The sequence below is a fragment of the Schistocerca gregaria genome, chromosome 1, assembly GCF_023897955.1.
Source record: "Schistocerca gregaria isolate iqSchGreg1 chromosome 1, iqSchGreg1.2, whole genome shotgun sequence".
NCBI classification, from domain to species: domain Eukaryota; kingdom Metazoa; phylum Arthropoda; class Insecta; order Orthoptera; family Acrididae; genus Schistocerca; species Schistocerca gregaria.
In genome coordinates, this window is record NC_064920.1 from 12,389,042 (window position 1) to 12,413,062 (window position 24,021).

The following is a 24,021-nucleotide window of genomic DNA, read 5'->3' on the forward strand; positions in this document are numbered from 1 at the left end:
GACTGATGAGGTCTGGATTTGTCTTGAGATTGTTTGGAGCTGAGAACTTGGGTGGAAAGGTTAACAACAGTACTCTCAAAAAAGAGATTCAGTCTCTGAAAGAAGAAAATGCGAAGGTGAAAAGCGAATCGGCAAGCTGCGTATGTGGAAACCCATTACAGAACAAAACAAACAAATGTGAGGACTCCTGTGTGCAAATCCCGTTACTGAGCAAAAAACAAAACCGTGAAAACTTACATGCGCATATTCCGGCAAAAACAATGGCAGGAAGCGAAACATGTGATAATTCCATAAACCCCCGCGTGTAAACTCCGTTACTGAGAAGTAAACAAACCTGTGTAAACTCACATGTGCAAATCCCAGTGAAAACAGTGGCGGAAAAAGAATCGTGCGGTAAACCTATAAGCAAATATAACTGAAAAACTGTGACGTATAAGAAAAAAGATAAATGTGAAAGCAATCCGGCAAAACAGATCGACAAAAGTGATTTCTTTGTTATTGGCGATTCCATGTTAAAAATGTAGTGGTTCCGAACTGTAAAGTCGATGTTCACCCTGGAATCCGACCACAGCAGATTGTGAAACATTTCAACAACATTAGGAACACGGAAAAATCCAACCAAAACAACAATGATTCCAACACAAATTTTAAAGGCGTGATAATTCACGTAGGGACCAACTCTACTAGAAGCAGCAGACAAGCAGAAATCATAAATGATATTCGTAATGTAATTCGGTCAGCCAAAGGTTTTTTTACAAGCTCCAGAATTGTTATCAATGGAATTCTTCAAAGAAGATCGATGAGTAACGCATATATAAACAAAATAAACACTGGCATCAGGGAACAGTGTGACAAACTTGGTGTTGTATTTGTTGACCCAAATAAATTTCTCGACGACAAATGTCTTGGTAGGGATGGCCTGCACCTAAACAGACTAGGGGCAATGACTTTCAGCAAAATGCTCCTGGACATATGTAAAATTATAAAAAATAAGGGAAACCAATACAGTCTGCAGGTGGTGACTATCCAAGGATGCAGGGGGTGACTATCCAAGAATACCATATGCAAACAAAAAACGCAAGTTCAATCATAATAAGGAAGCAGTTGAACCAACACAGAACGACATTAAAACGAAAAAAAGTGGGAATGCAAATAGTATTGTCAAAAATTACTTTACAGTTGTTCACCAAAACATATGTTCCCTAGCAAATAAGACCCAACGGCTAGAAGTGGAGCTAGAGTCTACAGTGTGCTCAGTTGTTTGTCTCACAAAGCATTCGTGCAATGAGGCTGAAATTAATCAATTAGTCTTGCAGTCTTATAATTTAGCGTGTACATACTGTAGGACTTTTATGAAGTGTGGAGGGTGCTATATTTATGTAAAACAAAATTATCAGTATAAGACCAGAAGTGATTTAGGTGTAATCAGTGAAGAGCAACATTTTCATCTGGCAGCAGTTGAAATCAGGGACCAATACAGTTGTAGAAATTTGATCATCTTATGTATATACAGATTTCCTAGTGGAGACTTCGGCAAGCTTTTCTCCAAACTTAATTATGTTCTTGACACGATATCAACTCCAAAGAACCACATTCTCATATGTGGACACCTAAATGTAGATACACTGAATCCTGATGCTACATGGGACTCATTACTAACTATTGCTCAAAGTTTCAATCTAGTTCCAATTGTTAACAGTGCAACAAGAATAACAAAATACTCAAAGACTGCTCTTGATCAGGTATTAACAGATTTAGGCAAAGAAAACTGTGAGGTGGTGGTAACTTAGCTAGGATTATCTCATCATTTAGGTCAAATCGTTAATGTAAAAGTGGCTCCAGAAGAAACAAAGAAAATGCATATTTATAGACGAATTTTTGCTAAACAAAATAGATATGAGTTTGCCAAACAGATAGCAGGACAAACATGGGTCTCAGTATACTCAGAGATGGATGCAAATGAAAAATTCAAAAATTTCATGACATTGTTTAAATTAAATTTTGAGAAACATTTCCTAAAGTGTTATGTCCATTATCAACAGCAGGAAAAACAAGTGGGTCACTAAAGGCATCAAAAAATCTTCTGAAACACTAAAGTACCTGAGCTCCATTAAACACAGCCAAACTAATCCTGCTTACTCACTCTTTTATAAAAGATATAGTAAAACATATACGAAAATATTGCTTGCACCAAAGAGAGCTTATAACTCCAAACTGGTGCTCTCTGCTGAAAACATAAATAGGGCAGTATGGAAGAATGTAAAGCAGGAAACTGGTACCCAGAAAATGGATCTGTCAAACATGAAAATCAAAGAATAAGGGACTCTAATAAAAGACCCAATATATTTGACAAACTATATAAATGATTATTTTAGTAGCATAGGAATAAAATTACAGGAAAATTTTCTAACAGCCCCTCAGGACAAAAAGCCAACTAATGGTGTATCACACTCAATGGTGTTATTCCCTACAACACAACACATTGTGAATACCCTACTGATAAAGATTTGGTAAAAGTTTTGTAGAGGAATCCCCTTCCCTTTGTTTCCTTTGTTGTATGATAAACATGCACAATACACATTAAAATACTTGGTGGATCCTTGCCCCTTTCGAATATACGTTTTCTGAATATACTTTAGAGTTTCAATTTCTATGATAAAAAGTGCATCAAGTATCAATGAATATGGCACAAACATAAACAATGAGCCCATGCTACAAATCAGTACATTCCCACAGCCTTTGCTTGACATTTACATTCGTTGGCTTCACCAACTCACAACCAAATTATCATTTTTCAATTAGACAATGGAAAATCCTTGATGGAATGTAACAATATTATGAGAGGGAAAGTTGTCACTCGCCATATGGCTTGGCTTCACCAACTCACAACCAAATTATCATTTTTCAATTAGACAATGGAAAATCCTTGATGGAATGTAACAATATTATGAGAGGGAAAGTTGTCACTCGCCATATAGTGGAGATGCTGAGTCACAGATTCTTTTCTTTTAGTGTTCAATCCTGAGGTCAGTTTGCATCAGAGCGCCATTCCTTTCTTCTGTCTGCCTTCCTCTTCATTTCCATGTATGTATTACATCCAACGCCATTCATGATCTGTTGCATGCATGATATCCTTGGTCACCCCCTTCAATTCCTTCCCCCAATAGCTCCTTTTGCTATTGTTCCAATGATGTTGTGTCATAGGATGTGCCCTACAAGTTTATCTCTTCTTGTTTGGATGTGCCTCCACAGAGATCTGGTTTCCTGTACTCTTCTAAGCACCTTTTCATGTGTTACTTTGTCTCTCCAGCTGATCTTCATCATCCTTCTATAGCACCACATCTCCAGGGCCTCTAGCCATCTTTTCTCTTCCAATTGTCCAAATTTCACATCTGAATAGGACCACACTCCAAATGAAACCATTCATGATACGTTTCCTTATTTTCAGACTGATGTTGTTGCTGGTGAGTAAGTTCCTTCTCTGATTAAATGCAATTTTGGCCTTTTGTATTCTGGTCACAATTTATTTCTGGCTTCTACCATCTCTTGTGATCTTGCTTCCTAGGCAAGTAAATTTCTGTATCACTTCCAGCTCCTCTCTTCCAATTCTCATTCTCAGAGGTTCATATTCTGCTCCTGTACTGCGTACCATCACTTTAGTCTTGTTCTTGTTTATTCTCATTCCATACTGATTGCATATAATTTTTTTTATTGTTCTGAGGACTTCCTCTAGATCTTCTTTTGTCTCCGTGACTATAGCAATAACATCTGCATAACATAGCATGTCTATCTTCTTCCCGTTAATTTTGATCCCCACCTCAGTAGTTTCTCGAACTTGGTCTACAGCTTCCTTGATGTAAGCATTGAATATAATAGGAGAGAGAGCACATCCTTGTCTTACCCTTTTCTAATATTTGCTTCTTGTTCCTGGTGACAGTTCCGAATCACTGCCACCTCATTCTTATTGAAACTGAGTATCACACAGATGTCTTTGTACTATGCCACTTTTCCTCAGCACTATGAACATCTCTTGCCATATAACATTATCAAATGCATTTTCCACGTCTACAAAGGCAATATAAGTTGGTTTATTTTTCTGTAGTTGCTTTTCAGTAATGAGTCTCAGTTCCAGAATCGCCTGTCTTGTTCCTAATTCCCTTCTGAAACCAAACTGATCTTCACTCAACATATCCTCTACTTCCACTTCAATTCTCTTCAGAACTGCTTTTAAGAGAATTTTTGATGTATGTGATATTAGACTTAGAGTTCAGTACTGTTCGCATTTTGTAGCTGCTGCCTTCTTTGGTATAGGAACAATGAGACATTTCTGGAAGAGTGTCATATTTCTCCTGTGTTATGGATGGACCTAATAAGTTTAAGCAGCATCATTTTCATGCTGTCGCAGATAAGCACAACAGAAAGATTTTCACACTTAATGCTTTCAGCCAATGGCTGCTCTCTGAAATGAGAAATGTCCTGCCCACTATCCTTCCCATACTTCCATCCTTCATCTTTCCCATGCCAACCCCCCCCCCCCCCCTCCAGTCCACCGAACCTACACAATATACTTGTCCATCCTTACACAACCCCTGCTCCCAACCCCTTACGTCATGGCTCATACCCCTGTAATAGACCTAGATGCAAGACCTGTCTCACCATCACCTACTCCAGTCTAGTCACTAACATCACCTATCCTATGAAAGACAGAGGTACCCATGAAACCAGTCATGTGGTTTACAAGTTATGCTTCATGTGGTCTACAAGCTAAGCTGCAACCACTGAGCTGCGTTATATATTGGCACGACAACCAACAAGCTGTCTGTCAGCATGAACGGCCACCGACAAACTGTGGCCAAGAAGCAAATGGACCACCCTGTTCCTGAACACACTGCCAAACATGATATCCTTCATTTCAATGACTGCTTCACAGCCTGTGCCATATGGATTCTTCCCACCAATGCCTGCTTTTCTGAATTGCAGAGATGGGAACTTTCCCTGCAATACATCCTACATTCCCATAACCCTCCTGGCCTCAACCTTCATTAGTTGCTGTCCTCACCCATCCAGCCCCTTCCCTGCTCCCATTCCAGCACTACACAGCCATCATTCCACCACCACATCCAGTTTTAAGTGTGAAAATCTTTTTGTTGTGCCTATCTATGACTCAGCATCTCTGCTAAATAGTGAGAGGTAACTTTCCTTCTCATAATATTGTTACATTTTTCAATTAATGTAGACATTGAGCTACACTACAGATATCTGCCACCACAACTAAGGTCTTTTTCTTCGGGGGAGGGGGGAGGGAGGAGGCAGGAGGGGTGTAGACTGTCCAATACCACATTCTAGCCAAACATTTTTTTAAATGTATTTCTCTCTATTTCTGTCCTTTTCCATTACTTCCCCCCCCCCCACCCCCGACTTCTCCCCTGCCCGCCACCCAACCTGCAGCACTTCACTGTCCGCCATCCCCACCATACTATCCCTCCCCTGCCCACCCCGGCCTCCTCCTTTCCCCCACTCAGTTGCCACTCCCATCATGCACTGGTGCCGTTGCTCACAGTGTGGTTTCAATGGCCTGAGATGCAGTCGCGTATGTGTGAGTTACGTTTGCACACGCATGTGTGTGTGTGTGTGTGTGTGTGTGTGTGTGTGTGTGTGTGTGTGTATTGTTGACAAAGGCCATTGACCGAAAGCTTTAAGTCTGGAAATCTTTTGGTTCTGCCTATCTGGGACTCAAGATCTCCACTATATGGTGAGTGGCAACTTCCCTTCTCATAATATTGTTACATTTTTCAATTAACCTAGACATTGGACTACACTACAGATATCTGCCACCACAACTAAGGGTTTTTTTTGGGGGGGGGCTGTCCAATAACACATTCTAGCCAAACATTTCAATGTAACTACCACGTAAAACACCAAGGCATGTTTAGCCACAGGGTGATCCTCATTACCAACAAACACTGTCTGCCTGTGTCCATTCATGCGAATGGACAGTTTGTTGCTGGCCATTCCCACATAGAAAGCTCCACAGTGTAGGCAGGTCAGTTGGTAAATCACGTGGGTGCTTTCACATGTGGCTCTGCCTTTGATCATGTATACCTTCCGGGTTACAGGACTGGAGTAGGTGGTGGTGGGAGGGTGTATGGGACAGGTTTTACACTGGGGGTGGTTACAAGGATAGGAGCCAGAGGGTAGGGAAGGTGGTTTGGGGATTTCATAAGGATGAACCAAGAGGTTACGAAGGTTAGGTGGACGGCGGAAGGACACTCTTGGTGGAGTGGGGAGGATTTCATGAAGGATGGATCTCATTTCAGGGCAGGATTTGAGGAAGTTGTATTCCTGCTGGAGAGCCACATTCAGAGTCTGATCCAGTCCCAGAAAGTATCCTGTCACAAGTGGGGCACTTTTGGGGTACCTCTGTGGGAGGTTCTGGGTTTGAGGGGATGAGGAAGTGACTCTGTGAATATAATGACTTTTTCCTCAGTCTGCCCTCTAGTTCAAGTCACAGTCTTAAAATGGGTGACCAAATGCTTCAACTTCTCCTAAAAACCAAAGCTTATCTGTCCTAATCTACATTCAGTTTTTCCTTATATTCTTTCACAAAGTACCCCAATGACGACTTTTTGATACTAGTGATATAAGACTGACTGCAATAATTTTTGGTGTCATTCCCCATCTTGCTTTCATTATAAGAATAGTAATTATATTATTTTTATATCAGATAGAGCTTTCACAGGTTCGCCAATTTCATTTACACGCTTCCATAGTGAGGGAGGGGTGGGGAGGGGGGGAGGAAAAAGTTCTACATTTTGATTCATCCGCTTCCAATTGGAATTCAAATATGATTTTAGTACCTTGAATACAAAAATGTGGTACAATTTTATCTTGTTGTGTAACTGCACAAATATCACCCACTTACTATCTTCATAGTGTGACAGATCTTATTTTGGTTTAAACATAAAGCATATGTCACCTAATTAAGTATCAGAATGCTGTACAGGGCAAAGATACAACATAAACATGACCGCACCAAAATAGAGATAAATATATATTCACCTTTCTTTTTGTAAATATGTTTTTTTTGGTGTGGGCATGTATTCTACTGTTTCCTTAAGCCAATGTCAAATTTTTCGCTCTTCAGCCATCTGTCTCTTCCTGTCCATGATTCTGGGTGAATGTATTGTGTGTATGTTAGACAAAAAGAAACGAGCTGGAGGCATAATTACAGAAACCAATTTTGTATGTTAAAAGCATTCACCCTGGCTGTTAAGACTCTTGTCTCACTGTGACACAAGGCAGTGAATGGCTGCCTCATAAAATTCCCGGGACTGTGATGTTAACCAGTTCCGCACTTACAGTGGGATGGCGTCATCCGAGGTGAATCGTTTGTTCCTCAGAGCCTTTTTAAGGGGACCAAAAATGGTGTAATGACAGGGAGAGATTTCTGGACTGTATGGAGGGTGGCTGAGAACCTTCCACTTGAATTTCTGCAGGAGTGCTTCGACTGTGTTGGCCGTGTGAGGCTTTGCGTTGTCATGGAGCAGAATGACCCCACAGGTGAGACCGCCTGGTCATTTTTATTTGATTACTTGGAGGGTGGTCAAGGTTTGCCGTGTAATGTTGGGAATTCAGTGTTTTCCTGTACTGCTGGAAGTGAATCAGAAGGTGGCCCCTTCAAAAGGCTCTGAGGGGCAAACGATTCACCTCGGACGACGACGTTCAGCTGTACGTGCAGAACTGGTTAACATCGCAGCCCTGGAAATTTTAGGAGACAGCCATTAACTGCCTAATGTTGCAGTGGGACAAGTGTGTCAACAGTCAGAGTCAATACTTCTAACATACTGGTACTGGTTTCTGAAAGTATTAACCAGCTGGCAACCACGACAGGCCATTGCCAGATATAGATAACTGAAGTAAGTAAAATATGTATATCATATTGTAAAAATTTTCCATTGTATTGATAATCTTTTGCTTTCTTTGTTGCATGAAACAAATAATATTGCCACGAGAAAGAGAGAAAGGATAGCTTAAGAAAGATGTGCATCGACAGAGGTTAAAATTTGTATGGACTACCAGAAAAAAGATGTGAAACCCATTGAGGAGGATTTATAGCTTGCATGGCTGTGCTTGGTAGCACCTCACTCCTGTCTCCTAAAAATTGGAGAATTTTAAACTGTAGTAACACAGTGCATATACTGAAACTCATTATTGGCTGATAATTTTAAGTGAGTGAAAGTGTGACGACAATGAGTTGCAGTACATGTTTGCAACATGTCACAGGATAACTTAGAAAATTTTCTCCGACTAAACTGAACTAAACTAAACTAAACTCTGCCTGAACAGGCCACAAAGGCCCAATGGTACCAACCAGCCGCCATGTCATCCTCAGCCCACAGGCATCACTGGATGTGGATATGGAGGGGCACGTGGTCAGCACGCCACCCTCCCAGCAGTATGTCAGTTTACGAGACAACTCAGAGTAATTAAGAAAGGGGTACTCATTTTGAACGTTTGCATTTAGTAAACCACAAGGACAGAAGTGTAAACAGCAGATAAAAAACCATTATCGACAATTCAGTAATTAATGTACAAGCACAAAAAGTCACCTCAACTGAAAGTGACAACAAATGATAGGGAGCATGAACATGTTGGTGCGTTAGACAACAACTGTGACTATTATTTAAGCTCAACTATGACTGAGGATAGGTGTGTTGTGATTAATCAAATGACTTCCCATGCAGTAGACAAATTAAATTTGCAAGTGTCACCAGGAAGCATTTTTCCACTCGACGAAAGGTGTGGTAACACAGATTACAATAGATATAAAACTTTCACGTTGGGCAAAATGGGCCCAAATGTAATCAAATTCAACTCAGTAAGCTTTCAAAATTATTCCCCAACAATTACACAACTTATGCTAGGGATGATGAAAACTCTTAATGATTTTAGGAATAAACAAACACAAAAAAATGTATGATACAAAACTTTACTGATCTAATACAAAAATTTAGTAATTTGACACAAAAGTTGAAGATTCTTCAAAACAACAAACACAAACATGTAAAGATTTTATGAATCATGTCACACAAAACTTTGAGGAACTTTCAAATGAGCAAATGCAAAAAAAAATATGACCTAAGTAAAAAGTTACACACTGGTCTGTCAAATGGCATAGTGGAGTGGAACCTGTCATCAAGGCTAAGGGTGGGCCAACACGATATAGAATTCCAGCATTACTGATGGAGGACACCACGAACTTGTAAGTCATTTTCAGCCTGGTCTCTGGATACTTTTTATCACATAGTGTCTATCGGATGTCTCGTTCAACATTAATGCATATAAGTCATATTCCCTTATTTGCTGAATCAAAATGCTCAAAGAGACATGCTTATGAATGTTATGATCTCATTGATTATGTCACGAGACATCCACCTGTAATTAGTCAGATTAAGCCACGGTTTCAATTCGGGTAGATCCTCTGACCATAATTTCAGAAACTTAACAAAATTAAAGGACTGATCAACATGACCACGTAAGACCAGTCCTCGGCAAACTGAGAACAATATTGAAATAAAACTTTTCCTTAACACTAGAAGTACCGAGCTTTGCGCTACCCCCAGCAGTACTACAAGGGTCATTTTTTACCTGCAGTAGGAAACCACCGTTTTGTTCGTTTTTGGGAGGTGTTTCGAGTGTCGCCGTATTGACAGTACGTTTGACGAGACTCTAATATGTAACCAAAGGATAATTTGGTCACTAAACTGAATAGTACACTGTCAAACATAAATTTTCGGATGTAAACTTTGTTTATTTTAAATTTTACAGAAGAAATTCCTGTCTTTTATGAGTCATCATTAAAACGGATAAGTAAAACAATGTCACAATGTGTTTTCTTTACATTGAGATTGAAATAGCGTCAAAACGCTCTGTTTATATGAGTACTAACAGTATTTTCACTTTTGCAGACAAATAAGGTACATACCGGGTATTTGTGAAAGATTCTAAAATGTAACAGGTGACAAGTTCAAATGTGTGTGAAATCTTGTGGGACTCGACTGGTAAGGTCATCAGTCCCTAAGCTTACACACTACTTAACCTAAGTTATCCTAAGGACAAACACAGACACCACACGCACACGCACGCACGCACGCCCTAAGGAGGACTGGAACCTCTGCAGGGAGCAGCCTCACAGTCCGCGACTGCAGCGCCTCAGGCCGCTCGGCTAATCCCGCAGCGGCTAACAGGTGACTAGAATGCTGTGCACCTTTTCTTGCTTATTACAATCGAGGAACTGAAATATAAGAACTTGAGTCTATAATTATAAATATTTGGAAACATTTAAGAACAAAGAGACGACAGCATTGTCTATGCTGGGACGGTCTCACATTTTAGACTTTCGACGAGAGCTTTTGCTAGGCTAGTTTTCTACACACAGTTATTGCACACGAAGCATACGTTCGATGTTTTATTCACCCGTCGCATTTTGCAGAGAACCCAAATTGGACAACGCTTTCTATCTGCGTATTTTGTCGGTACCAGTTTCGAGTACCTGTGAGGTCTCTGTAGTTTATAGGGGACAGCAAGCTCGTCTGGTACTCTGAGGATAAAGTCTCGGCGTGAAACCTTCTTAGAGGTGAGTAACTTAAAACTTCTGTGAGCAGCGATCACGGCAAGATGGAGAATACTGTGAGAGACGGGCACGGCCACAGGCCACGGCTCCAGCACCGCAGTGCCCGACACTCGGTCCACTGTTCGACTCGACCCTTAGCTTCACAGCCGCGGGAAATTTCTCCTGAGTATTCTCATTCACCCGACATCCGATGGACACGTTACTCAGAGTAAGGACATTTTCTTTTTCATTTTGCTCGGTATACTGTGAGTAGACTGCCTCCCGACTCGTACAACTGCGTCGCATACAATGCGTCATCCCCGCTTGGCACTGCGAGAGGGACCGACTGTACTCGTTCCTTTTTGTTTCGGCTCGCCCGCCAATCTGACGGAGGTGAAGCTGCCAGCCGTGACGTCACGACCACAGTTGACGACGCGACGAACTACATCCTCGCTCGCACCACGAGTTTCACGCGTGCCGCGGTAAGGGAATCTGCGCGTGACGTCGCGCTCGCAGGCATCACACGGCAGCCAGTATTCTGTGCCACACTTACCAGCTTTACTCGGCACGTACTGCACGAACGGGCGTCCGCACTTGCTGCTCGTCGGTAATCACAGTCTCGCCCGGCTTGAGCAGCCGATGCAATTGTCAGTAAATAGATTCCATATTTCTGAAGCGAGGCAAAACTTACCAGTTTCATTACATCGTCTGCTCGATGAGATAGAACCAAACCTAAGATGACTGCATATTTCTGCAAATCTGTTCCTCGACACGATGTTTTGAAAGAAAGGAGGACCCCAATTATTGGTCCAAAAGTCATTGTACGAAATGACCCGAGCTCCGTATGCTCTACGAGTGTAGAGTAATCCGGCGCATTGCCACCCACCATTACCGACTGCGCTGCGACTCGGCAGCAGGGACTCGGAGCAGCCCGCGCCATAATACCGTGCCCAGCTCGCGGCGCACCGCCAGCTGCACCGACCGCCACGTCCTCGCCGCCTCGTCAGTCGCCCACAGCACCACCATCGTCGCCACTGTCAACTACAAATTGAACCTACGTCAAAATTCTTTGTAACTGGTGAATCATAGCAAATGACAGCAAAAGATTGGCCGTGACGTGTTTACATTAGACGATCAGTGGTATTGGGTTTGAATTTTCAGTAAAGACTTATTTATCAGTGACTTACCGACTCCATCAGGAAGCCGACCGACAACTCCTTCGGCCCGCTGTCCTAGTCCTTTTGAACGCCCAGCCCTGCACTGCACACACACATCTGGCTCGTCATTAGGACAAGCGTACACACCCCCAGTTAGAATCTACATCTACAGCTACGTAGATACAGTATGGTGAGTGGCGGAGGGCGCCCTGTACCACTCTAGTCATTTCCTTTCCTGTTCCACTCGCAAACAGAGCGAGGGATAACCAACTATTTCTCCATATGAGCCCTAATTTCTCCTATCTTCGTAGTCGTCCCGCGTGATGTGGATTGGAGGGAATAGAATCGTTCGGCAGTCAGCTTAAAATGCCGGGTCTCTAACATTTCTCAATAGTGTTTTCCGAAAAGATCGCAGCCTTCCCTCCAGGGATTCTCATTTGAGTTCAGGAAGCATCCCCATAAAACTTAACGTGTTGTTCGAGGATACCGATAACAATCTGCCACCCCGCCTCTCAATTGCTTCAAAGTCTTCCTCCAATACGAACTGGTACGGATCCCAAACACTCTAGCAGAACTTAAGAATAGGTCGCATCGGCGTCGTTTATGCGGCCTCCTCTACAGGCGAGCCACTTTTTCCTCACATTCTGACAGTACGCCCGAGTCGACCAGTCACTTCCCCTACCACAGTTGCCACCCGCTCGCTCCATTTCGCATCGCTCTACAGCCTTACGCCCAGATATTTAAACGACTCCACTGCGTCGAGCAGGGCGCTAGTAATACTGCATCTCAACATTAAAAGTTTGTTCTTCCTTCTGATGCGCATTAACCTACATTTACTTAGGGCTAGCTGCCATTCGTCACACCAACTTTTATCTTCCTGCAGTCAGTCAACTTCGACACCTTACCGTACACCAAGATATCATTAGTAAACAACAGCAGATTCCTGCCCACCCAGTCCGTCAAATCAGGTATGTATATAGAGAACAACAGCGGTCCCAAGACACTTCCCTGGGCACCCCTGACGACTCCCTTGTCTCTGACGAACACTCGCCACCGAGGTCAACAAACTGGGTCCTATTACGTAAGAAATCTTGGAGCCACTCACACGTCTGTGCAGTTATTCCAGACTCCCGTACCATCGTTAACAGCCTGCAGTGGGGCGCCGTGTCAAGCGCTTTCCAGAAATCTATAAACATGCAATCCGCCTGTTGCCCTTCATCCGTAGTTCTCAGTATATCAAGCGAGTAAAGTGAAAGCTGCATTTCGCGCGAGAGATGGTTTCTAAAACCATGTTGAGTGCATATAAGCTTGTCAGTCTCAAGACAGTTTGATAGGGATAATGATCTGTAATTTTACGGGTCCGTTTTTTTACCTTTCTTATAAACTGCAGTCACCTGCACTTTTTCCAGTCACTTGGGACGTTGCGATGGGCGAGACATTCACGATAAATGCAAACTAGATAAGGGGCCAGTGCCGTAGAGCATTCTTTGTAAAATCTGACTGGGATTCCATCCGGATCTGGTGATTTATTTGCTATCAAATCGTTCAGTTGTCTGTTTATGCCAGCTACAGTTATTACTATGTCGTCCGTATGGGAGTGCGTCCAATGGTTAATTTGTGGTACGTTTGTACGATTCTCCCGTGTGAACGATTTCTTGAACGTGAAATTTAAAACTTTGGCTTTCGTTTTGCTACCTTCAAGTGCCATACCAGACTGGTCGAGACGGGACTGAACGGAAGCCTTAGGCCCGCTTAGCAATTTTTCATACGACCAGAATTTTGTCGGGTTCTCTGCCAGAAGTTTTGCTAAGGTGCGACGGTGGTAGCTGTTGTCGTCATTTGTGCGTTCTCTTTTGCACCAAAAGTGCAACGGCCTTTGCTTACCCAGCATCTTCTGAATGTTGTTATTAAACCGTGGTCGGTCTTTTCCATTCTTTTACTCACTTACTAGGCACATACCTCTCCGGACCACGATTTATCTGATGCCTAAACTTTGCCCATAATTCCTCTACATCCACCTTACCGGAACCATGTGATGTAAATCCATTACCCTAGTGAGACGCCAACAACTGCTTATCTGCTCTTTCTAGCAGAAACGCTCTCCTGGCCTTCTTAACTGATTTTTAATTTTCGTAATCATAGTTGCTATAATGACATCATGACCGTTAATTCCCGTTTCTATGCTGACATTGTAGATAAGCTCTGGGCTATTTGTAGATACAAGGTCTAAGCTATTTCTATTGTGTGTGGGCTGCTGAGCTAGTGGCTCAATACAGTTTTCAGAAAACTTGTTCAAAAATGACTGTCTGTCTGCACATCCCCGCAATGAATCCATTGACATCCCAGTCTATTCTCGGGAGGTTAAAGTCGCCTCCGACTAGTATTCCACGATCTGGGCATTTACCCGCTATTGATCGTAGACCTTCTGTGAATGATTCTAGAGCTGTTACAGCAGAATCGGGTGTGCGGTAGAAACATTCAACAATTGACTTGGTTTCGCGGGCCGGTGTGGCCGAGCCGTTCTGGGCGCTTCTGTGTGGAACCGCGTGACCGCTACAGTCGCAGATTCGAATTCTGCCTCGGACACGGATGTGTGTGATGTCCTTAGGTTAGTTAGATTTAAGTAGTTCTACGTTATAAGGGACTCATGACCTCAGATGTTGAGTCCCGTAGTGCTCAGAGCCATTTGAACCAAGTGCTCAGAGCCATTTGAACCATTTGACTTGGTTTCACCTACACCTGTTACACGCGACCAGATAGCTTCACTATCACACTCAACTTCGATCTCAGTAGAGACACTCAACTGCAATTAAAATCCCCCCCCCCCCCTCCCCATCGCCTTTAATCTGTCTTTCCGATACGCATTCCACGACTCGCTAAATATCTCAGAGCTTTCAGCCACGTCTCGGCCCCACGAATAATTTGAGTCTGAGAACATTCCTGGGGGACAATAAATTCGGGAACTTTATTACGAATACTTTGATAGTTTAGTGATAAAATTGTGACAGTCGAGGTGTCTTCATTGTGAACGCCGTTTGACTTCCCGTGCTGCTTATCAATTGGTGAGTGCTCTAATCAGAGCACCTCAGGCTACTGCCTAGCCTAAAAAACCCGACGTGCACTTCACAAGTACTCTGCTACCCGAGTAGTTGCTTCCTTTGTGCAGTGCACCCGTGACCAATCAAGGAGAGTTCTATAAATCACGGCAAGACGACGCAGGTTTAGAAATATGCAGTCACGACCGTCACAAAGTCGGCGAAGCCTTCGGTTGAGACCCTCCACAGCTCCAAAACGAAGGACCGCAATCAACTCTGGGAACGGTGCTAGAAATTTCGAGCTCCGCTTGCACCCCACACGCGAGACCGGCAGTCTTCAGCACCCCCGCCAGCTGCTGTACGAGTTGAGGATGGCCGCAGACCCCGTGCGACAATCGGCGTCGGTGCCGACGTGAGTCGCAACGTGCAGTCGACTGCAGCCAGCACGGTCGACGGCCACTGCGAGGCCACCTCCACAACTCGCACGGGGCTCCCAGTACTCTGCCGAGTGCACGTCCGCTTTCTTTGCAACCGTGAACGCCATCCGCCTAAGGGGGTGACCCCTGCCCCGTGTGCCTGCTCGGACCCTGCTGGATGGGCGAGGCTAGGCGGCCAGTCCCCACACTGGCCATCCACCTTGAACGACGCCAACGAGAGACCATCCGCCACCCACCCTGCTGTGAGGGCGGATCCACTGCGTCAGATGCTCGGAAGCAGAGCCCGTGGGTAAAACAAGCAACGCCTGAGGTGTCTCCGACACCAGCCTCGAGGTGACTGACTGTAGCTAAAGGCACATTCAGCTGCTCGCCAACTGCGGCCCGCTCCTCCTACGTCAGCACACATCATAGCCATCCTAGCACCAGCACCTGAAGAAGTGAGCCACAAAAGCAGTCCTAGGTATGCAGCTTGCTGCCTCTTTATGTGCCACAACTGGATGCTGATGCGTTAATGATCTACGTAGCTGGTTGTTCAGTGAGCAACTATTGTGCTACAGACCGAATGAATTTACACTTACAAAAACGCGAGATTAAACCTCTTAAACAAATTTCAATAAATATACTACTTGTAAAACACGTGTCGCTCTGTAGACGTATATCAGCCGAGAGCTGGAGCCTTAATGGCTGACCGAGCGAGGTGGCGCAGTGGTTAGACACTGGACTCGCATTCGGGAGGACGACGGTTCAATTCCGCGTCCGGCCATCCTGATTAGGTTTTCCGTGATTTCCCTAAATCGCTCCAGGCAAATGCCGGGATGGTTCCTTTGAAAGGGCACGGCCGACATCCTTCCCTAATCCCATGAGACCGATGACCTCGTTGTCGGGTCTCCTTCCTCCAAACAACCAACCAACCTTAATGGCTGTCTCACTAAACGAACGGACGGTTGGTTTGAAAACAAAATAACTACTGCGCTACAGACTGAATAAATTTGCACTTACAAAAATGCTGGCTTGAACTTCTTAAACAGAGAAATACACAAGAAATTTAATAAATGTACTTCGTAAATCCGACAGCAAAAAAACTAGAAGAAAGAAAGTTGTACAGTGGATTCAAAAACTTGGGTAGAATGGTTCGTGCTTACGTTGAGCAAGAAGCGGACCATCGTTAAATGGATCAGATCCTGCTTGCCGTTCGTCTGAAACTGTGTATCGGACCGACACTCGAACTCGCTAAAGGCAAAGGTCCCGAGTTCGAGTCTCGGTCCGACACACAGTTTTAATGTGCCAGGAACTTTCATATAAGTACACACTCCGCTGCAGAGTGAAATTTTCATTCTGAAAATCGTCGTCCTTCTCTGCGTTCGTCTCACTACTGGATTCATCATTCGATCGCATCGGTGAAACGTTCTCCAGATAGAACAAAATCTCGGCCTCCGTAAGGCCACGTTGCCGTGGCATCGTAGCTTCAATGACGCAGGCTCACGTCGCTGGCACGGCCCGCTCGGCTAGCCCGCAGCCAAAGGGACACTGACGGGAAACGTGTGTTTAAGGCCGGCGCGCGCCTCTCTGCCGCCGAGTAGTGCGAGAAGCATCGGGCGCGGCGGCTGCTTCCCCACTCCACTACACTGCGCTAATCTGCGGCTTCCCACTGCCTCTCCGTACGCCTGCATGGCGCGGAAAGCCGCGCTGATATAAAGCATCCGGATTCTTCGTATTTCACGTTCTGTTTGGCCCATAGCGTCGTAATGTCCGCAAACATCTCGTGAATAACGTCGAGGCATGTCCGGAAACTATTTAGTGTCTGAAAACTGGTGTTACAGATGTCAAATTGCGTTAAAATGTGTATGGGTCAAAAATGACCGCCATGCTGCTACTGATATAACAGGAAATTTTTCACACTTCTAGATATGCTGTTGTTGTTCTCATCTTCAGTCCTGAGACTGGTTTGCTGCAGCTCTCCATGCTACTCTATCCTGCGCAAGCTTCTTCATCTCCCAGTACCTACTGCAACCTACATCCTTCTGAATCTCCTTAGTGTATTCAACTCTTGGTCTCCCTCTACGATTTTTACCCTCCACGCTGCCCTCCAATACTAAATTGGTGATCCCTCGATGTCTCAGAACGTGTCCTACCAACCGATCCCTTCTTCTAGTCAAGTTGTGCCACAAGCTCCTCTTCTCCCCAGTTCTATTTCATACCTCCTCATTAGTTATGTGATCTACCCATCTAATCTTCAGCATTCTTCTGTAGCACATTTTGAAAGCTTCTATTGTCTTCTTGTCCAAACTACACTCCTGGAAATTGAAATAAGAACACCGTGAATTCATTGTCCCAGCAAGGGGAAACTTCATTGGCACATTCCTGGGGTCAGATACATCACATGATCACACTGACAGAACCACAGGTACATAGACACAGGTAACAGAGCATGCACAATGTCGGCACTAGTACAGTGTATATCCACCTTTCGCAGCAATGCAGGCTGCTATTCTCCCATGCAGACGATCGTAGAGATGCTGGATGTAGTCCTGTGGAACGGCTTGCCATGCCATTTCCACCTGGCGCCTCAGTTGGACCAGCGTTCGTGCTGGACGTGCAGACCGCGTGAGACGACGCTTCATCCAGTCCCAAACATGCTCAATGGGGGACAGATCCGGAGATCTTGCTGGCCAGGGTAGTTGACTTACACCTTCTAGAGCACGTTGGGTGGCACGGGATACATGCGGACGTGCATTGTCCTGTTGGAACAGCAAGTTCCCTTGCCGGTCTAGGAATGGTAGAACGATGGGTTCGATGACGGTTTGGATGTACCGTGCACTATTCAGTGTCCCCTCGACGATCACCAGAGGTGTACGGCCAGTGTAGGAGATCGCTCCCCACACCATGATGCCGGGTGTTGGCCCTGTGTGCCTCGGTCGTATGCAGTCCTGATTGTGGCGCTCACCTGCACGGCGCCAAACACGCATACGACCATCATTCGCACCAAGGCAGAAGCGACTCTCATCGCTGAAGACGACACGTCTCCATTCGTCCCTCCATTCACGCCTGTCGCGACACCACTGGAGGCGGGCTGCACGATGTTGGGGCGTGAGCGGAGGACGGCCTAACGGTGCGCGGGACCGTAGCCCAGCTTCATGGAGACGGTTGCGAATGGTCCTCGCCGATACCCCAGGACCAACAGTGTCCCTAATTTGCTGGGAGGTGGCGGTGCGGTCCCCTACGGCACTGCGTAGGATCCCGTTGGCGTGCATCCGTGCGTCGCTGCGGTCCGGTCCCAGATCGACGGGCACGTGCACCTTCCGCCGACCACTGGCGACAACATCGATGTACTGTGGAGACCTCACGCCCCACGTGTTGAGCAATTCGGCGGTACGTCCACTCGGCCTCCCGCATGCCCACTATACGCCCTCGCTCAAAGTCCGTCAACTGCACATACGGTTCACGTCCACGCTGTCGCGGCATGCTACCAGTGTTAAAGACTGCGATGGAGCTCCGTATGCCACGGCAAACTGGCTGACACTGACGGCGGCAGTGCACAAATGCTGCGCAGCTAGTGCCATTCGACGGCCAACACCGCGGTTCCTGGTGTGTCCGCTGTGCCGTGCGTGTGACCATTGCTTGTGCAGCCCTCTCGCAGTGTCCGGAGCAAGTATGGTGGGTCTGACACACCGGTGTCAATGTGTTCTTTTTTTCATTTCCAGGAGTGTATTTATCGTCCATGTTTCACTTCCATACATGGCTACACTCCATACAAATACTTTCAGAAACGACTTCCTGACATTTAAATCTATACTCGATGTTAATAAATTTCTCTTCTTCAGAAACGCTTTCCTTGTCATTGCCAGTCTACATCTTATATCCTATCTACTTCGACCATCACCAGTTATTTTGCTCAACAAATAGCAAAACCCATTTACTACTTTAAGTGTCTCATTTCCTAATCTAATTCCCTCAGTATCACCCGACTTAATTCGACTACATTCCATTATCCTCGTTTTGCTTTTGTTGATGTTCATCTTATACCCTCCTTTCAAGACACTGTCCATTCCACTCAACTGCTCTTCCAAGTCCGCTGCTGTCTCTGACAGAATTACAATGTCATCAGCGAACCTCAAAGTTTTTATTTCTTCTCATTGGATTTTAATGCCTACTCCGAACTTTTCTTTTGTTTCCTTTCTTACTTGCTCAATATACAGATTGAATAATATCGGGGAGAGGCTACAACCCTGTCTCACTCCCTTCCCAACCACTGCTTCCGTATCATACCCCTCGACTCTTATAACTGCCATCTGATTTCTGTACAAATTCTAAATAGCCTTTCGCTCCCTGTATTTTATCCCTGCCACCTTCAGAATTTGAATGAGGGTATTCCAGTCAACATTGTCAAAACCTTTCTCTAAGTCTACAAATGCTAGAAACGTAGGTTTGCCTTTTCTTAATCTTTCTTCTAAGATAAGTCGTAGGGTCAGTATTGCCTCACGTGTTCCCACATTTCTACGGAATCCAAACTGTTCCCCGAGGTCAGCTTCAACCAGTTTTTCCACTCGTCTGTAAAGAATTCGCGTTAGTATTTTCAGCTGTGGCTTATTAAACTGATACTTCGGTAATTTTCACATCTGTCAACACCTGCTTTCTTTGGGATCGGAATTATTATATTCTTCTTGAAGTCTGAGGGTATTTCGCCTCCCTCATACATATTGCTCACAGATGGTAGAGTTTTGTCAGGACTGGCTGTCCCTAGGCCATCAGTATTTCTAATGGAATGTTGTCTACTCCCGGGGCCTTGTTTCGACTCAGGTCTTCGAGTATTCTGTCAAACTCTTCACACAGTATCGCATCTCCCATTTGATCTTCATCTACTCCTCTTCCATTTCCATAATATTGTCCTCAAGATCATCACCCCTGTATAGACCCTCTATATACTCCTTCCACCTTTCTGCTGTCCCTTCTTTGCTTAGAACTGGGTTTCCATCTGAGCTCTTGATATTCATACAAGCAGTTCTCTTTTCTCCAAAGGTCTCTTTAATTTTCCTGTAGGCAGTATCTATCTTACCCCTAGTGAGATAAGTCTCTACATCCTTACATTTGTCCTCAAGCCATCCCTGCTTAGCCATTTTGCACGTCCTGTCGCTCTCATTTTTGAGACGTTTGTATTCCTTTCTGCCTGCTTCATTTACTGCATTTTTATATTTTCTCCTTTCATCAGTTAAATTCAATATTTCTTCTGTTACCCAAGGGTTTCTACTAGCCCTCGTCTTTCTACCTATTTGATCCTCTGCTGCCTTCACTATTTCATCCCTCAAAGCTAACCATTCTTCTTCTACTGTATTTCTTTCCCCCATTCCTGTCAATTGTTCCCTTATGCTATTCCTGAAACTCTGTACAACCTCTGGTTCTTTCAGTTTATCCAGGTCCCATCTCCTTAATTTCCCACCTTTTTGCAGTTTCTTCAGTTTTAGTCTACAGTTCATAACCAATAGATTGTGGTCAGAGTCCACATCTGCCGCTGGAAATGTCTTAAAATTTAAATCCTGGTTCCTAAACCTCTGTCTTACCATTATACAGGGTGTTCCAGCTATCTTGTCCACCCAAAATATCTCTGGATCAATAACAGCTATTGGAAAACGACTTTCACCGGTATCAATGTAGAGCTGGGGCCCATGAAGGTACATATTTGGAAACATTATAAAACGAAAGCATATGTGTTTTTTAACACAAACTAATGTTTTTTTTAAATGGACCAACTATATTTTTCTTCAGCAATCCATAATATGACAAAGTACATATACAATGGCGTTGATTGCATAGCAACATTCCCATTACATCCCAAGATATTAAGACGCGAAGTTGAGGCTTGAAACACCCGACATGCGCTGCTAGCACACGTCCTTAGGCTCAGGCGTGAACCCTATGCTGCCCGTAATCGCGATGTGACTGACATGCGTAATCACACTTCCATACTTATCACTCGTAATAGTAAAATTCATGTTGATGGTTTTAGTGAAAGGAACAAGTGGACTAATAGTTTTACCGTTGTTTAGGTAAAAATGTTTTGATTTGGGAAGTTCAGGTAGGACATAGAAAATGAATGTAAACATGTTTAACCAATTAGTTTTATTATCACATAATTATCAAAGTTATGTTTATCTAATGCTTTAAATGACAAATTGTTGCAGACAAATGTTTCTTAACATCACTGGGTAAAATGGCCCTATGTAGAAACTTCCACTGTGATACCAGCACTACATACTAAACATAGTGTTCACATCTCATTCTCAAAGTGATGCGTATTGGCTTGCATACATAGGGTCAATCTGCGGATGAAGGATGCCCTACTTCGTGCTACTGTCCTCTTTGATGGCTGTACAAGCATCAATAATGGGTTGCTTCATGTCCTCTAGTGTTGTTGGTTCATGTTGGTAAACAGCACCCTTCGCTGCTCCCCAAAGAAAATAATCCAGCGGTGTAAGGTCCGGAGATCGGGCAGGCCGCCTAACTGGGCCACCTCGTCCAATCCACCTACCAGGGAACTTACGGTTCAGAAGTCGTCGTGCTCGTAAGGCGTTATGTGCAGGGTTTCCGTCATGCTGATACCACATGACCATTCTCCGGTTCAGAGGTACGGTGTCCAAGAGAACAGGAAGATTGTGTCATATAAATGGGGAATATTGTTTGCCATTTTTGATGCCATTTATAAAGAAAGTTCCGATAATGGTATCTCCAATAATCCCACACCACACATTAACTTTCCACGGACGTTGATGCTCTACCTGACGGAGCCATTTTGGATTGTCTGCGGACTAATAATGCATATTCCTCATATTGACAATTCCTTTGTTGGAGAATGATGCCTCGTCGGTAAGGAGAACATCTGCAAAAAAATTTGGATTAGTCAGACTTTTTTGCTGAGCCCACCGACAAAATGTTACCCTATTGCGGAAGTCATTTCCATGAAGATCCTGGTATAAATGAACATGGTGAGGATGAAATTTATGACGTTTAAGAATACGCTTTGCACTTGATTTCGACACGCCAACTTCACGTTTGACGTGTGCTGATTTGAGGATTTACAGCTATGGTAGCGAGCACAGCAACTTCAGCACGTTCATCTGTGCGTGTTCTAGGACGATGTCGAGGTCTTGGATTTAAGCTTCCCGTTTCACGTAGACGAGATGTGAGACGACCAAACATCCGGCGCGAAGGCGATGGCTTGTCAAGGAATCGTCTTCTGTACAGTCGTTCTGCCTGAACAGCATTTCATCCACCTACTACAGGGTACAGTACAGGTATGTAGAGTAGGGTAGAAAACAGACATATTAACTTAATAATCATAATTTTCGCTAACAGTACTATCGACAAACAAGCAATCTCATAACGTATTCCCCGTCAACGTACATTCTCCATAGATCAGCAGCATTTCTACATATCTTCATGTGTGTACATTATACTCTACAGTATAAGTTCCACAACACAACGTTATTCACAACTTGTACTACCTCCGTGCCGTCACTAGATTACTCTGATGCACGACTACTCTGGCAAGCGGTGTACTGCACGCCAAAGCAACAACAAATGGAATGCTCGGAGGGTGGTGGAGTACAGGAGTTTGCATGGGGCGCAAATCACGAACAAGGCTAAGTGGTAACTGTGGCAGTAGTGGGAACTACGTTGGACACTTGACTAGGTAGAGCCAGGCCCTGCGCGACAGGCACAATGGGTCATATAACGCATTAGATAAACCTTATTTTTGGTGTGCAGGATAAATAAGACAACCTGACGGGTGTACACTGATCGGTACTGGTTGATATTATGTACGTTGATACGTAAAAAGTGCAAGATGGAAACCATTATGTGCTTATGAGAGTTGATGGCAGCAGACCGTATTATTCGTTTCGAAACTCTTGATAAGTATGGAGGTGTGATTACACATGACAATCACATCGCGATTACGGGCGGCATGGGGTTCACGCCTGAGCCTCAGGACGTGCGCTAGCAGCGCATGTCGGGTGTTTCGCGCCTTAATATCTCGGGATGTAATGGGAATATTGTAATGCAATCAACGCCATTGTGTATGTGCTTTGTCATGTTATGGATTGCTGAAGAAAAAATATAGGAGGTCCATTTAAAAAAAAAAAAACATAAGTTTGTGTTAGTGTTTTGTTGTTGTGGCCTTCAGTCCTGAGACTGGTTTGATGCAGCTGCTGCCCCTCCAACTACTGAAAAGGCTGCTGCCCCTCTTCAGGAACCACACGTTCGTCTGGCCTCTCAACAGATACCCCTCCGTTGTGGTTGCACCTACGGTACGGCTATCTGTATCGTTGAGGCACGCAAGCCTCCCCACCAACGGCAAGGTACATGGTTCATGGAAGGGGGGGGGGGGGCTAGGTATGCTAGGGGGATGAAATTTTGGTGAGTTGTGCAACCCCATAAGTGATGAAAAGTCATAGGAGCATTTGGTCCTGCAGCGATCGTGGGAAGGAGGGGGGCATGACCCTTGGAAAATCATCGTGGGTCAACAGTGACCCACATGGAACTTCCAGTGTTAAAAAAACAGCAGAGACCTTTATTTCTTTAGCTTTAGAATGACTAACTGATAGCAGACTATTTACTCCTTTTTTCATAGAATTATTTGTACCAACTGAAGACATACGCAAATTACTGTTTTTTCGTGAGATTTGAATCGTTTTAGAGCAACGGACCAGTTATTAAACCCGTACTTAACGAATGCATTATAGGAATTCTTGTTGACAGCAAGTCTTTGGAGGCAATATGTTGCTTTC